The 13502-nt window shown below is 47.5% G+C and overlaps 1 pseudogene; it reads left to right on the top strand.

Moving 5' to 3' along the window:
* The first annotated feature begins 4238 nt into the window (after positions 1–4238).
* Positions 4239–12452, top strand: LOC143383167 (cytochrome P450 2A13-like; annotated as a pseudogene).
* Positions 12453–13502: the final 1050 nt, after the last annotated feature.

The following is a 13502-nucleotide window of genomic DNA, read 5'->3' as shown; positions in this document are numbered from 1 at the left end:
GGACTAAACAGACATTTCTCAAAAAGGAATCACAAATGACCAAAGAGTGTATGAAAAAATGTTCAACATCTCTAGCAATCAGGGAAACGCAAATCAAAACTACATTAAAATTTTGCCTCACTCCAGTCACAATGGCAATTATCAATAATACAAATAATAATAAATGCTGGTCAGGATGTGGGGGAAATAATAATAAATTATGATCAGGATGTGCATTGTTGGTGAAACTGCAAAATAGCGCAACTAATCTGGAAAGCAGTATTAATAGACATTTCTCAAGCACTAGGAATGGAAACACCCTATGGACCAGCCATCTCACTCCTCAATATTTATCCAAAAACACAAAATCAGTATACTGTGGTGGTACAGGCAAATCAATGTTTATAGCAACTTAATTTCCAATAGCCAAGTTATGTAGCCAACACAGATGGCCATGGATAGAAGAATGGATTGAGAAAATGTGGCATATATACCCAATGGAGTTTTACTCAGCCATAAAAAAAGATAAAAATTATGGCATATTCTGATCTATGGACAGAAATAGAGAACATCATGCTATGTGAAATACACCAGACTCAGCAAAGAACTGGTTGAATATTTTTTCTCATATATGGAAGCTAGAACCATATAAGGGCAAAAGAGGGGATAAGCAATCATAAAGATACACGGACAACCTGTGTGTGATGGTTTAGATGTGGTGTCCTCCAAAACATCACGGGTGAAACAATGTAAGAGGGTTCAGAGGGGTATGATTAGGTTCAGCCATAAACTAATCAGTGAATTAATCCCTGATAGGATTAACTGAGTGGTAAGGGAAGGCAGGTGGAGTGGGGCTAGAGGAAGTGGGGCACTGGGGGCATGGCTTGAGGGTATTTATTTTGTATCTGTAGAGTGAAATTTCTCTCTCCTTCTGATCAACATGTGAGCAGATTCCCTCTGCCACATTCTTCCACCATGATGTTCTGCCTCACTTTGAACCTAAGGGATGGAACCAGCCTTCTATGGACTAAGACCTCTGAAACTGTGAGTCCTTCAGTAAATTTTTCCTCCTCTACAAATGATCTGATCAGGTCCTTTAGTCACCACAGAGAAAAAGCTGACTAAAACAATGTGCATAGAAGAAAGAGATTAAAGGGAGAAGTGATGGGAGGAAAGGCAGAATGAATTTGACAAAATTACATAATCTATGCATATAAATATACCAGACTGAATTCCACCTTTGGGTATATCAACAAAGCACTAATCAAAAATAAATAAATACATGGAGAAAAGTAGAGCAGGAGAATACTGGGAAGGAAGAACAAAGAGAAGAAGGTAGACCAGGGACTGAAATGGGGTAAACTAACTTGCATGCGTGAATGATTTTGTCAAGAGGAACCCAACTGTTTGTGTAACTATAATAAAATGGAATTTACAAAGAGGAAACAAGCAAGTATGGTGCTTAGAGAATCTCCCATTCATCTCCTTTATCCTCTTCGTTATTAAGATCTAATAAGTTAAAAACATGGTTAATATTTATTGAATATTTTCTGCTATGTGTGATAAACATGCATTAACTCAGTCTCTTCACCAAAACAGCCAAGGAGGTAGATGCTGTACTTGACCCCAAAAGGCTCAGACAATAAGTCCACTGAAGGTCATACAACAATGAGGAACCTATGCGTGCCCTGACACTGCTATTACTAATCCATCTGGATAGGGACCCATCCATATAGAAAGAGAAAATGGAGGCCCATGAAGGGGAAGCGATTTTTCCAGGCTTGGCCCAAGTTCACATTAGAAATCTGTCCCTGCTGATTGGTAGGAGTCCCTCTTTGCTACTTTAGGCACTGGTCCCTCACACCACGTCCCAGGTAAATCAGGAAGGACAAACACACTTGACTTCTCTTCCGGCTACTTCTCCTCTTTCATCACCTCTCCTGGATGGCTCCTGGAAGCATGTATGAAATCTCAGGACACTTTGTTTTGTCAGCTTCACTGAGAAGAAATGCTCCAAATTTCCACCTCCTTCCAATTCAAGAAGGAAATGGGAAGAAAAGGAGCCCAGAGCTGGAGCCAGCTGGTGATTGGCAGAGTTACTGAGAACTGCCAACCATGTACTAGTCCTCCTCCTCACCTCGTCCCTCTCCAAAACCAACCAATTTCATCTCTATGCTTCCTTCTGTACTTTGTTCTGTCCCCACATGACTTAGAGTCCAGCAGAGTAAAATAGTCAAGTTGAGCAAGATTCCAATTATCGAGTGTAAAGCTCATCCACTGCCTGGGTGAAAGGTCAGGGACCCTGAGGCCAAGTACAACACTGGATGGTTCAACCTTCAGGGCCTGCCCAGTGTCCACGTGGGGCCCTTCCAAGGTCAAGCTGAAGTCAATATCAGTACCTGCGTAATACTCATGTCAGAACCCACTGGGACCATCTTCAGAGACCACATGGGGCTGCTCTTAAACCAGCTGGAAGGCAACCTCAATGGCTACTTAGGACCACTTTCAGAGCCTTCTTGGCAACAGAGATGCAGCTGACAATATTTTGAGTATAAATTCAGTGCCTACTTCTTTCCCATTCTACTGCATACTTCTCCTATTTTAATTGGAAGGAGGAAGAAACTTGGAGCATTTCTTTCTCAATGAAATTGGCAATAGGAAAGGTACTCAGTGTCACATAGGCTGCTAGTACATGCAATGATGCTATGCTTGGTCCTCACCTGGCCCCCAGAATGGGCTGGGGCAGATAATGAAGGAAGAAGGAGCTAGAATTTAAATCCAAACTCCCTCTCTTACCACATTATGACCTCAGAGAAGTTGATGACAAACAAGCACCAATGTAATCAAGATTTGAAAGATCATGCACACAGACTCCATCTTCCTGGACCACAACAAGCTCACCAAATAGGAACTCTTCTCATTACTACAGAATAATTTAATGAGTGAAGGACAGTAGTGCCACTCATCCTGTCTCTGCTGCCACCTGTGATACCCCAGGTTTCACCTCTGGAGTGCACCCAATCTCTCTGGCTACAGTCCACTCTGCCTCCTAATACAGCCCCTGACAAAACCGAATCATCCCTAAAGGTCTCAGACTTCCCAAATACTCCCTGTCCCCTGGAGAGGACTTCAAAGCCCAGAAAGGGGACATAGAATGCAGAAGAGGACAGAAGTGAGTTTAGGACCTTTGGCCTAAGGGTTTCTCATGCCTGTTCTCCCTGCCCACTCTCTGTGTTCAGTCCTCAGTACACTCATTTGTCCATAGAAACATGAGTACTAACACAAACAAGGGTAATGAGCCAATGAACCTACCGAGCTTCCCAAAGGAGGTGGGCAGGAAGCCAGGGGGGCTCTATGTAGAACACCTGGGGCAGGTGGATTTATCTACGATATTTGCTGGTGGTTATTACTTTTTCCCAACCTCTGACCAGTTCCTGTGAACAACCGATCTGCCAATTGTTCTAACCTAGAACAATCCCCTGAAGTATGACTCACCTTCTAACAATTTCTTGGTCACACATATGCAGTTGATGGTCTATATTTCATGGCGCCCATCCTGGCCTCACTTTGAGGTGATCATGATGACTCTGGGCTCCAGGATCCTGCTGGGATTTTCATACAATTCTCCTCCCAGGAGTTCCACATCCAAAGCTCTGGGTCCTTCTCACACCAAGACCCTCAAATGCATAATCTTGGAATCCCTGCTCCTGAATCATTTAAATCTAAGTCCCTCGATGCCGAATGACCCCCCAATCCACAGCCACATATCCTGTCTCATTCCAATAAAATCTAGGTCTTGGGATTCCACCATAGATCCCACATCCATATTGGTGAGTCTCCTTTTCTGTCTGGGATTCCACACAACCTCAGGTTCTTGGGCATGCAGATATTCACAAATCAGGAGTTAAGTTCTTGTCCCATATAGCCACACATCTCAGGTACCTCCACTTTAATTGCTATGAATTAAGCATGGAATTGCAGTACATATGACCCTTATCAGAGGTCCTCCTCCTCCTCCTCCTCCTCCTCCTCCTCCTCCTCCTCCTTCTCTCTCTCTCTCTCCTCCTCCTCCTCCCCCTCCTCTTCCTCCTCCCCCCGTCTATGGGTGTTGAAATCTTGGCAAGGTACATGTTCGAGGATGTGGTTGGGAGGTGAGGTGAACAATTATACAAACAAGACCAAAGTTCATCCTTCCAGCCCCAGGAGTAAAGCCAAAGCACCCCAGCCATCAGCACCTCCTGGTTCCCCCAACTGCCACCATGCTGGAATCAGGGTTACTTCTGGTGGCTTTACTGGCCTTACAGAGTACAGTGATGTTGAAGTCTGCCTGGCAGCAGAGGAGCCTCTGGAGAAAGATGCCTCCAGAACTCACCCAACTGCCCTTCATCGGGAATTACTGCAGCTGGACACAAACCAGATGTATGACAGCCTCATGAAGGTGCCACCAGCCAGGGAGATGGGGGGAAAGGGGTGGGCATGGGGGCATCCCATTTTTACTTGGTCTCTGTGGCACAGGATTGACCATGATGAGTCAGAATCTTAGACCAGGGGACATTTAAGGTACAGATGCCAGTCCTAGTCAGGAAAGACTAGACCTTGAGATTTCAGCCATCTGACGTCAGAGCTTGGGAAAATGGATCCCTACCTCTGATATGAGGGAACCAGACCAATTCAGGTCCTGACTCTTCTAACCATTGCCACCCATGCTCATCAGATGAGCAAGCACTATGGCCCCGTGTTCACCATCCACTTGGGGACTCACCAGGTCGTGGTGTTGTGTGGATACAATGCAGTAAAGGAGGCGCTGGTGGATCAGGCTGAGGAGTTCAGTGGGCGAGGCCAGCAGGCCACCTTTGACCACCTCTTCAGAGGCTATGGTAAGAGGACAGCACATGGGGGAAACTTGTGAGGTATGCATGGTGGCCTGAGATGTCCCTGCCACCCCTCACTTGCACTTTAAGCCTGTGGGAGTCCTTTGTCGGATCTCTCCACATCACTGTCCATTGCTGCCCCTCCCTGTGCTGACCTCTGGGCTGTCTTAACCCTCTGTGTCCCAATCTCTCCCTCCCTCTGTCTCGCTGTTCTTCCTCATTAGATGTTTCCTCTTTCCATAAATCCATCTCTTAGCACCACATGAGACCTCATTTGAATTCTGTTCCTCAAACTTTATCTGATCTTTCATATATATTTTCATCTTGAGCTTCTTGGTTTCACCATGAGTCTTTCTTCCTCTTCCTCCCTTTCTTTATCCTTTGTAAGAATCTTAGACAATGTCTCTCTGAAAGACTCCAGGCTATAGATTTCCTCTCACCCAATGCTCTCCCTGCTCTTTCCCTACTTTCCTCTGTGCTCAAAGCCAGTCTAGAACACATGTTTATTTGTATCCACCTCCAGGTCTCCATGATCATCTCCCCATTTCTCTGCCCTCTCTGATTTCCAACCTCCCTCCTTCCCTTCATTAGTGTTTCTCTGTATCTCTGTACATGCACCTGTCTGGCCCCTTCGAGTTCTCTCCTGTCTGACTTCAAGCTGCTCTCCTCTCCTGGTTGTGTCTGACACAGACTCAGAGTTGGAAAGTCTTATATGCTCTCACTTTTGCTCTGCATCCATCTTTGTCCCACTGCCTTCTTCTCAGGAGCTCCTCCGGGGTGGGTTGTGGCCTGCCCCAGCCTCTCTCTGACCTCTGTCCTCCCCTGTGTTCCCTTCCCCAGGTGTGGCATTCAGCAACTGGGAGCCTGCCAAGCCACTCAGGTGCCTTTGCATTGTCATGTTGCAGGACTTTGGTGTGAACGGGCACAGAATTGAGGAGCGCATTCAGGAGGACGCAGGCTTCCTCATCAAAGCCCTGAGGGACACACATGGTGAGAGGGGAATGCCAGAGTGCTCAGGAAGGGGAAGGAGAACACCAGAGGCTCAGGACCTTGTTGTTGTGCTGCTGAACTGGGGAAAATTTGGGCAAAGGCGCCTGTGCTTCCAGCTCTGGGGCCTGATGCTTGGAGTTTGGTGCATCACTGAAATACCCTGCGTAAATTATCAGACAGGCATTATACAATCCCACTCTCTCTTCTACCCCACCCCATGTCACAGGCACCTTCATTGACCCTACATTCTACATGAACAAAACAGCTGCCAACATCATTAGCTCTGTTATCTTTGGGACAAACAATTCCTGTCAATCCTGCAGAAGATGAGGTGAATCTTCGATTTTTCAGCCTCCTCCAAGGGACAGGTGACCTATTCCAGTTTTGCCCTACAAGAACCCTACCAAGACCTCTTAACTGCACCCCCACATGGTGACTAGTACCCCAGAATCAGACCCTCTCCCAAAAAGCTTCCCTCAAAACCAGCTACCACTACTGGACAACCGAACACTTGCACCAGAACTCAGGACAAGTGTCTACTCCCCAGTCTCCAAGGACACCTGAATACCTGAATATTTCAACACATGCACCCAAAACAGAACTTGCACCAAGATAAATGCCCTCCACTCAGCTCTCTCCCGGCCCGGTGTTCCCACATCAACCTATCTTAATCTCTAATGGATGCTACTCTCTAGTCTTTCTGAACATCTTTAACCTGAACAAGGGACCACCTCAGGCTCCTCCTAAACACATGAACACCTGGTGCTGCAAAATTCAGGACAACATCATCATCTGACCTCTGCAAACTAACGGGGCGGGCGGGGGCGGGTGACGAGCAACTTGTGTACATTGATACAGCAGGAGTAGGAGCCGTGTATTGTAGGACAGGAGCGGTCTATATACATTCTACACAGCTTATCTTAATTAACATAAAATAGATACAGCAGTCAACCAATACGCAATCTCCACACTTAATGGCTCACTGGCGTTACTTCACAAACCACTCCCTCTGGCAAAATGCCAGGTGCCATCCAGACTTGTTTACAGACCTTAACATTAACTACTCCCTCTGGCAAAATGCCAGGCGCCATCCAGACTTGTTTACAGACCTTAACATTTCCCCCTTTTGTTTAATTTAAATTACAACCATAGTGGTTTTTACACAAACACCATAAATAATCTGCTACAAGCAGAAGGGGAGGATACAAAATGCCACAATACCAAGCCAATTGATGGCTCCATGCAAGAAGCCCTTGGAAAAATTATACCAGCAATGACACCATTTGTAAAGATATTGAGTTACAATTTGTTGTAGATTACAGTTTGTTGTCTCAATCCAGGTAAAGCAGTGTCTCAATAGATTAACTCACAGTCCAGGAAAATCACAGTCCAGGTAAGTTCTGCAGGCAGCTAGCTTAAATCACAGTCCAGGTAAGTTCTGCAGGCAGCTAGCCTAAGCTGTAGCAGCAGAAACAGCAACAGCTCGGAAGTCTTGTCTGTTTCTCAGCCGAAGTTTCGTCTGGTTCTCAGCAACACTGGAAATTCTTCCACCTTTGTCTTCACTGGCACTGGGATGAAGGCAGGAACTCCGGATGGCTAAAGAAAATCCTGTAGTATTCCACTAAGAAAACAACTTTCTGAACAATTTAGTACATTATCTCAAGGTTTTTTACATTTGAAATAGGCCTTAATGGTGCTCATTACTCATTAGCTTTCAGGTGTGAGAGAACCATTGTAGTTTCTGGCCTTGGAAATGATCAAACTTCCTGCAGCATCCTGGGCAGCCTCAGATAGCCCCCGGAGAGAGGAGAGAGTCCAAGGAGTGTCCCGAACTCCTGGGGAGAGTCCCAGGGAGTGTCCTGGACTCAAACTGCTTCCGGACACAGGGAGCAAGAGCCTGTGAGACTGTGCCTCCAGGTCAGGTCTAGATTTGGGCTCTCGCAGTGGCATCCCGCTCCCCCGTGCAGGGGGGCGGGGAAGAGCCGGCAACTGCTGCTTGGAAAATCCTTGCTGCGCCATGACCGGCTTGGGTAGGTGGCAGCCGCTGCACCAATTCACGCACCCTCCAGTAACGAAAAGTATTCAGTAATAGCCTTTTGCTGCAACTTTTTTCCTGATAATCTTTCCTCCTCTGAACTTTCTTCTTTCTGACTAGAGTTCCCGGGCTTCCATCAACACATGCCCTAACTGCTCTTGGTTCCACTGGGGTGTTTCTTTCCCTTAGTAATTTACTTCTCACCCCTTCCATATTTTTGTCACAAAGACAATGCAACATTTCAAGACAAAACAAGACACAAACATACTGTATCAATCTTGTCCATTTTCTCAAAATGGCCATCTTTCCTCTCGCCCTATCTGTCTAGGGACTAGCAGATTTGCTCCCATCCTATCTATGGATGGGCAGCTTTTTTTTTTTCATCACTTACCCCCAAGTGTCCCGGGGCTCCCCATAACGAGCCACCATCTGCCGCAGTCCAGCTGCAGCAAACTAACGGGGGGGGGGGAGGGGGGGGATGAGCAACTTGTGTACATTGATACAGCAGGAGTAGGAGCCGTTTATTGTAGGACAGGAGGGGTATATATACATTCCACACAGCTTATCTTAATTAACATAAAATAGATAAAGCAGTCAACCAATAAGGAATCTCCACACTTAATGGCTCACTGGCATTACTTCACAAACCACTCCCTCTGGCAAAATGCCAGGCGCCATCCAGACTTGTTTACAGACCTTAACATTAACTACTCCCTCTGGCAAAATGCCAGGCACCATCCAGACTTGTTTACAGACCTTAACAACACACCTGTCCCAAACAAGCTTACCAGAACATCTAGGCACCTGCTCCCCACTCAACCCCTCAAATACATGAACAGCTGCAGAGACACTCCAACCAGGATAAGCAAAGAAATAAACATGTGGACATGTTGCTCCCCAAACATTCAATAAGTGTGCTCCAACCCAGCCCGCTCACATACCTTAAGGAGGTGCACCTTATGAAGCCCCCTTGAACAGGGAAACACCTGATCATGTGTGCCCCCACAGTAACACCTTTGATAGGTTCAGCCCCACCTGAAAGGCCCAAAACATGGTGTCCCAAACAAATTGAATATCTGAATACCTGCATGGGTGCCCAAATACATCCTAACTGAATTCTTGGAACCTCACCCTTAAACCCTCATAGAAAATTATCTAAATGTGCCCATCTGGTCCCACCTAAATTCATAAACCCGTGAGCAGAGGCCTCGATCCCAGGCATTCCCTGTCCTCACATAGATCCCACTCCCACTGGACCCCGCCTGTGGACAGTTGTCATTCCTTTGCATCCCCTCTTCCCCCCTCCAGCTCTTTGACATGTTCTACTCAGTGATGAAGCTCCTGGCAGGACCTCAGCAACAGGTCTTTAAGGAGCTGCAGGGCCTTGAGGACTTCGTGGCCAAGAAGGTGGAGCAGAACCAGCGCACTCTAGACCCCAACTCCCAGCGGGACTTCATCGATTCCTTTCTCATCTGCATGAAGGAGGTGCAGCCAGCACCCAGGGTGGGGAGGTCCAAAGCCAGGCAGCCGGAAATCAGGATAAGAAGGGGAGCAGAAGCCCATGCAAACTGGACCATCAGAAAAATCTTCCCAGTTCGCAGTGTGAACAAACATCCACATCCCATCTACTGAGCCCTTACAAGGCAGGACATAGGTGAACAAACCATAATAGCAACCACCTCTACAGAACTACTCCGTTCAGGTACTACCATGTGTTTTACTGTATTTACCTACTTAGCACCCACAACAGCTCTTGAACGAGGTTTGATTATGACCCCAATTTTACCAATGGAGAAAGTTCATCCCAGAGAATATAAGTGGTCACACAACAGGCAAGCAGTGGACCTGGCCCAAACTGTGTCCCCCTAACCCTAAAGCTTCTAATTTTACCCCTGTCCTAACTTTTCTTTCCCCGTTATCAGATATCCTGGGAGACCAGGATTTACTAAGGGATATTGGGGGAGGAGGGGCCTATACCAAGTTCGTGTCTGTCACCCGTCTGTGAAGTGAGGAGATGGGACTTTTTAGAATCTGAAGTGCAAAGGATCTAGGAAGTGGATTCCTCTATAGGAAGCTTCAAGGTGTTTCAGGGAGGAAATGGGATTCTGTCACTAGAATTCTTTGTCTCAGGAAAAGTGTCTCCCTCTCATTCACTCCAGGTGGGTATCTCTAACTCTCTTTCTCACACTCTCTCTCTATCCCTCTCTTTCTCTCAACACTCTACCATTGAAGAAGGGATAACTAATCTGATCATGAAAGCACAGAGAGTCAGCCAGTCAAGGAATAGAAGAGTGTGTCAGAGAGAGCCAGCAGCAGACACTGGACAAAAGTCTAGAAATTGCAGAGTCCCTGGCAGATCCAGGTCCCTTCATCCCACCTTAGCTCTGGACCTAGGGGAGGTGAGTCCAAGGAAACATCCAGAACTTTCCCCAAGGAGGTGATAAACAGATTCAGACTCAAATCCCTTTCTCCCTGCAGGAAAAGAATAACCCCCACACAGAGTTCTACATGGAGAATCTGGTAATGACCATGTTGAGCCTCTTCTTTGGGGCTGTGGAATCCACCAGCAGGGTTCTGTACTTCAGCTTCCTGGTGCTCATGAAGCACGCAGAGGTGGAGAGTAAGGCTGGGTGAAAAATGAAGTGAGGTCATAGATCCTCCAAACCCTTCTGATATGCTGCAGTAACCACCTCTCCCAGGTCCCTGGGAACCTCAGACACGTCCTACTGAGCAGATACAGGGGACATTAAGTCAGGTGATATCTCACTACTTGTGACAATATTGGAATTATCTAAACTGATTTGTAAATGGCATCTTTACTAAGGTCACACAATGCCAAATGCACACCTCCCAGGGCCACCCCTTAAGACCCTGCCTTCTGATTCCCCTCTGATTCTGACATGAACAGACAATAAGGTTTTGGACAACAATACCTATGGCTGACATCTGTTTTGCACACTGTATTTGCATGTCATACATAGGTGCATGTCGTGCATACAGTTTTACATATTTTAACTATCATCCCTGCTCTGAGGCCCGTGGATACCTAAACAATTTCACCTTCTTTCCAAGCCAAGATCCATGAGGAGATTGACCAGGTGATTGGCAAGAACTGGCAGCCCAGGTTTGGGGACAGGACCAAGATACCCTACACAGAGGCATCTTGTAGAGGCATTCATGAGATCCAAAGATCTGGAAACGTTACCCCCATGGGTGTAGCTCACAGGGTGACCATGGACACCATATTTCGACACTTCCTCATTCGAAAGGTGCTGCTCTGTCCCATCCCCCAGGAAACCTCCAAAATTCTACCTGGGAACCAAGAACCCTTCCCCATTAGGAGCTTTCCAACTCCTCTCCCACTTTCTCAAGGAATTCCCCAATCACCACATCCCTCGGCCTTCCACCCAAATGCTCCTGCCCCCACGTCTCCTTCAGACTTTGGGCCTTAGGGTGCTCTACCCCGTGTTCTCAAAGTTCCTGTCTCAAGGTACATGAACCTCCACTTCCCCCAAACTCCTACCTTAAGAGACAGGGGACACACAGGCTCCACCTTCCCTGAACGTCCTGACTCAGAGACATCAACCTCATGTCCCCCAAAGCTCCTGCCACAGAACCCCAACTCCCTCACCTCACTTCCCTTCACCCCTGCACTCTGATTCCCCTACTTATGTTTCTCAGTGCTCTCATCCCTGAACCCTCTGATAAAGTCCCCTTCCTCCCCCTGCCAAGGACACTGAAGTGTTCCCTATGCTGGGCTCCCTGCTCAATGACCCCAAGTTCTTCTCCACACTTGACGACTTCAACCCCCAGCACTTCCTGGATGACAAGGGACAGCTGAAGAAGACTGATGCTGACATGCCCTTTTCCATGGGTAAGAGACGGGGGACTCACACCCACATAGGCCCCCTCATCCCAGCTCCTCTCCCAGTGCAGCCTAGCATCTTCCTCCATCTGGGAAGAAACTACCCTCTAGTCAGACAGTTGTACTCCCCAGAACTCCCCAGCACCAAGTTTCTGCACCAAGACCAGAGGGAAGGGATGACAGACCCCTTTCAGATTTGGAAAATCAAGGCTGAGAGCAAATCAGACTACTATTTAAGAACACTCCACAAAATCCCCAGTCTCTTAGAAAGGAGATGACAGTACAGCAGCCATCTCTGAGAATGCATTTGTGGGGAAGGAGCACCTCCACCTCCCATTGCTACAGACCAGCAAGATCACCCCACTTAACGTATGAGGGAAACTGAGGCTCAGAGAGTATTAGAGCCTTTCTGAAGGCCTCCCAGACCACAGCACTGCAGTCTCTCCACCCTGGCAGAAAGCAGGGATCTGGTCCTGGGGTGAGGCTGCAGAGAGCTGGCTTCACCTCGGCCCCTCCCTCCTCTCCTCTTCAGGAAAGCGGTACTGCTTGGGAGAAGGCCTGGCTAGAATGGAGCTCTTTCTTCCTCACCACCATCTTGCAGAACTTCCGCTTCAAGTCCCCACAGTCGCCCCAGGACATAGACATCTCTCCAAAATCCCTGAGCCTTATGAGGACCCTACCAGACTGCACCATGAGCTTCCTGCCATGCTGAACCAGGGCTAGGCCAGGTCATGGTGAAGGGTAGGATGAAGGTTAGGGGAGGAGCCAGGGGTGGGGCCAATGGGAGGGGCGGGCTAAGACAACTGGTGATCAGGAAGGGGAAAGAAGAGGACCAATGGGTGGTGAAAGAAGAGAACAGACTACTCCCCTCGCTAGAGATACATCTTTAAAAGCTGGGATGAGAGGAAGAGAAACCTTGCACTGTGATGGGAACCATACCAATAATAATAACAGCTATGATTCATTAAGCAAGAATTCTACGTCAGCTCTGTGCTAAAATCATTCCACAATATCCTCGTGAAGGCTCATAAACCATGCAGAGGGGACTCTGCTCTTTCCCAGTTTACAAGTGACACAGCTGAGGCTGAGACAGCATCACTGCCTGAGGCCTGGCAGAATATAGTTCCCAGCAGGTACTTGAACACAGGTCTTATGCCTGAAGTCCTTGATGAATTTAAAGCCACTGTTCCCCAAATAAAAAGCCACAGGGAAGCGTAGTACATTGTCACACAACAGAAGAGCTCTGGCCAGGGGTTGATCTAGAACACCGGTAGGAAGCTCAGCTGTTTCCACCCACGCTTGCCCACACTGCCACCTCCTGAGCACACCTTGCACATTAAACCCTTGTGCCCCACAGGGTAAGGCACTCTGTCTTATTATTAGTAAGGAATTAGAATCAGGCCTCTACTGCCGCAGTCTCTGGCTGGGCACAAATCACGAGTCACCACACAGCTTGTAGATTCAAACAGCAATTCTTTATTCCCGAACTCACACCGGCCATCTACAAACACGTTCTGGGGGAATCCACGTTCTCTGCCCAAATCCACACTCTGCCCAAATCCCCTACTCCTGGGCTTCTCTCCCAAAATATACTGTCTGACCCTAAGAACTCAAGAGGAAACCAGGCAGCAGGATACACCCTATTCTAAAGGGGGAACACCCTAATCTCCTATTATGCTAAACCAGGAACACCCTAAACACGGATCCGCCCTGGTCCTTGAGCAAGGTCACCTTACATGCAATGTCCTGCAAAATGTCCTAT

The sequence above is a fragment of the Callospermophilus lateralis genome, chromosome 18 (assembly GCF_048772815.1).
Source record: "Callospermophilus lateralis isolate mCalLat2 chromosome 18, mCalLat2.hap1, whole genome shotgun sequence".
Classification (NCBI taxonomy): domain Eukaryota; kingdom Metazoa; phylum Chordata; class Mammalia; order Rodentia; family Sciuridae; genus Callospermophilus; species Callospermophilus lateralis.
Note: the sequence above shows the minus strand (reverse complement) of the source record. Positions and strands in the feature narration are given on the sequence as shown.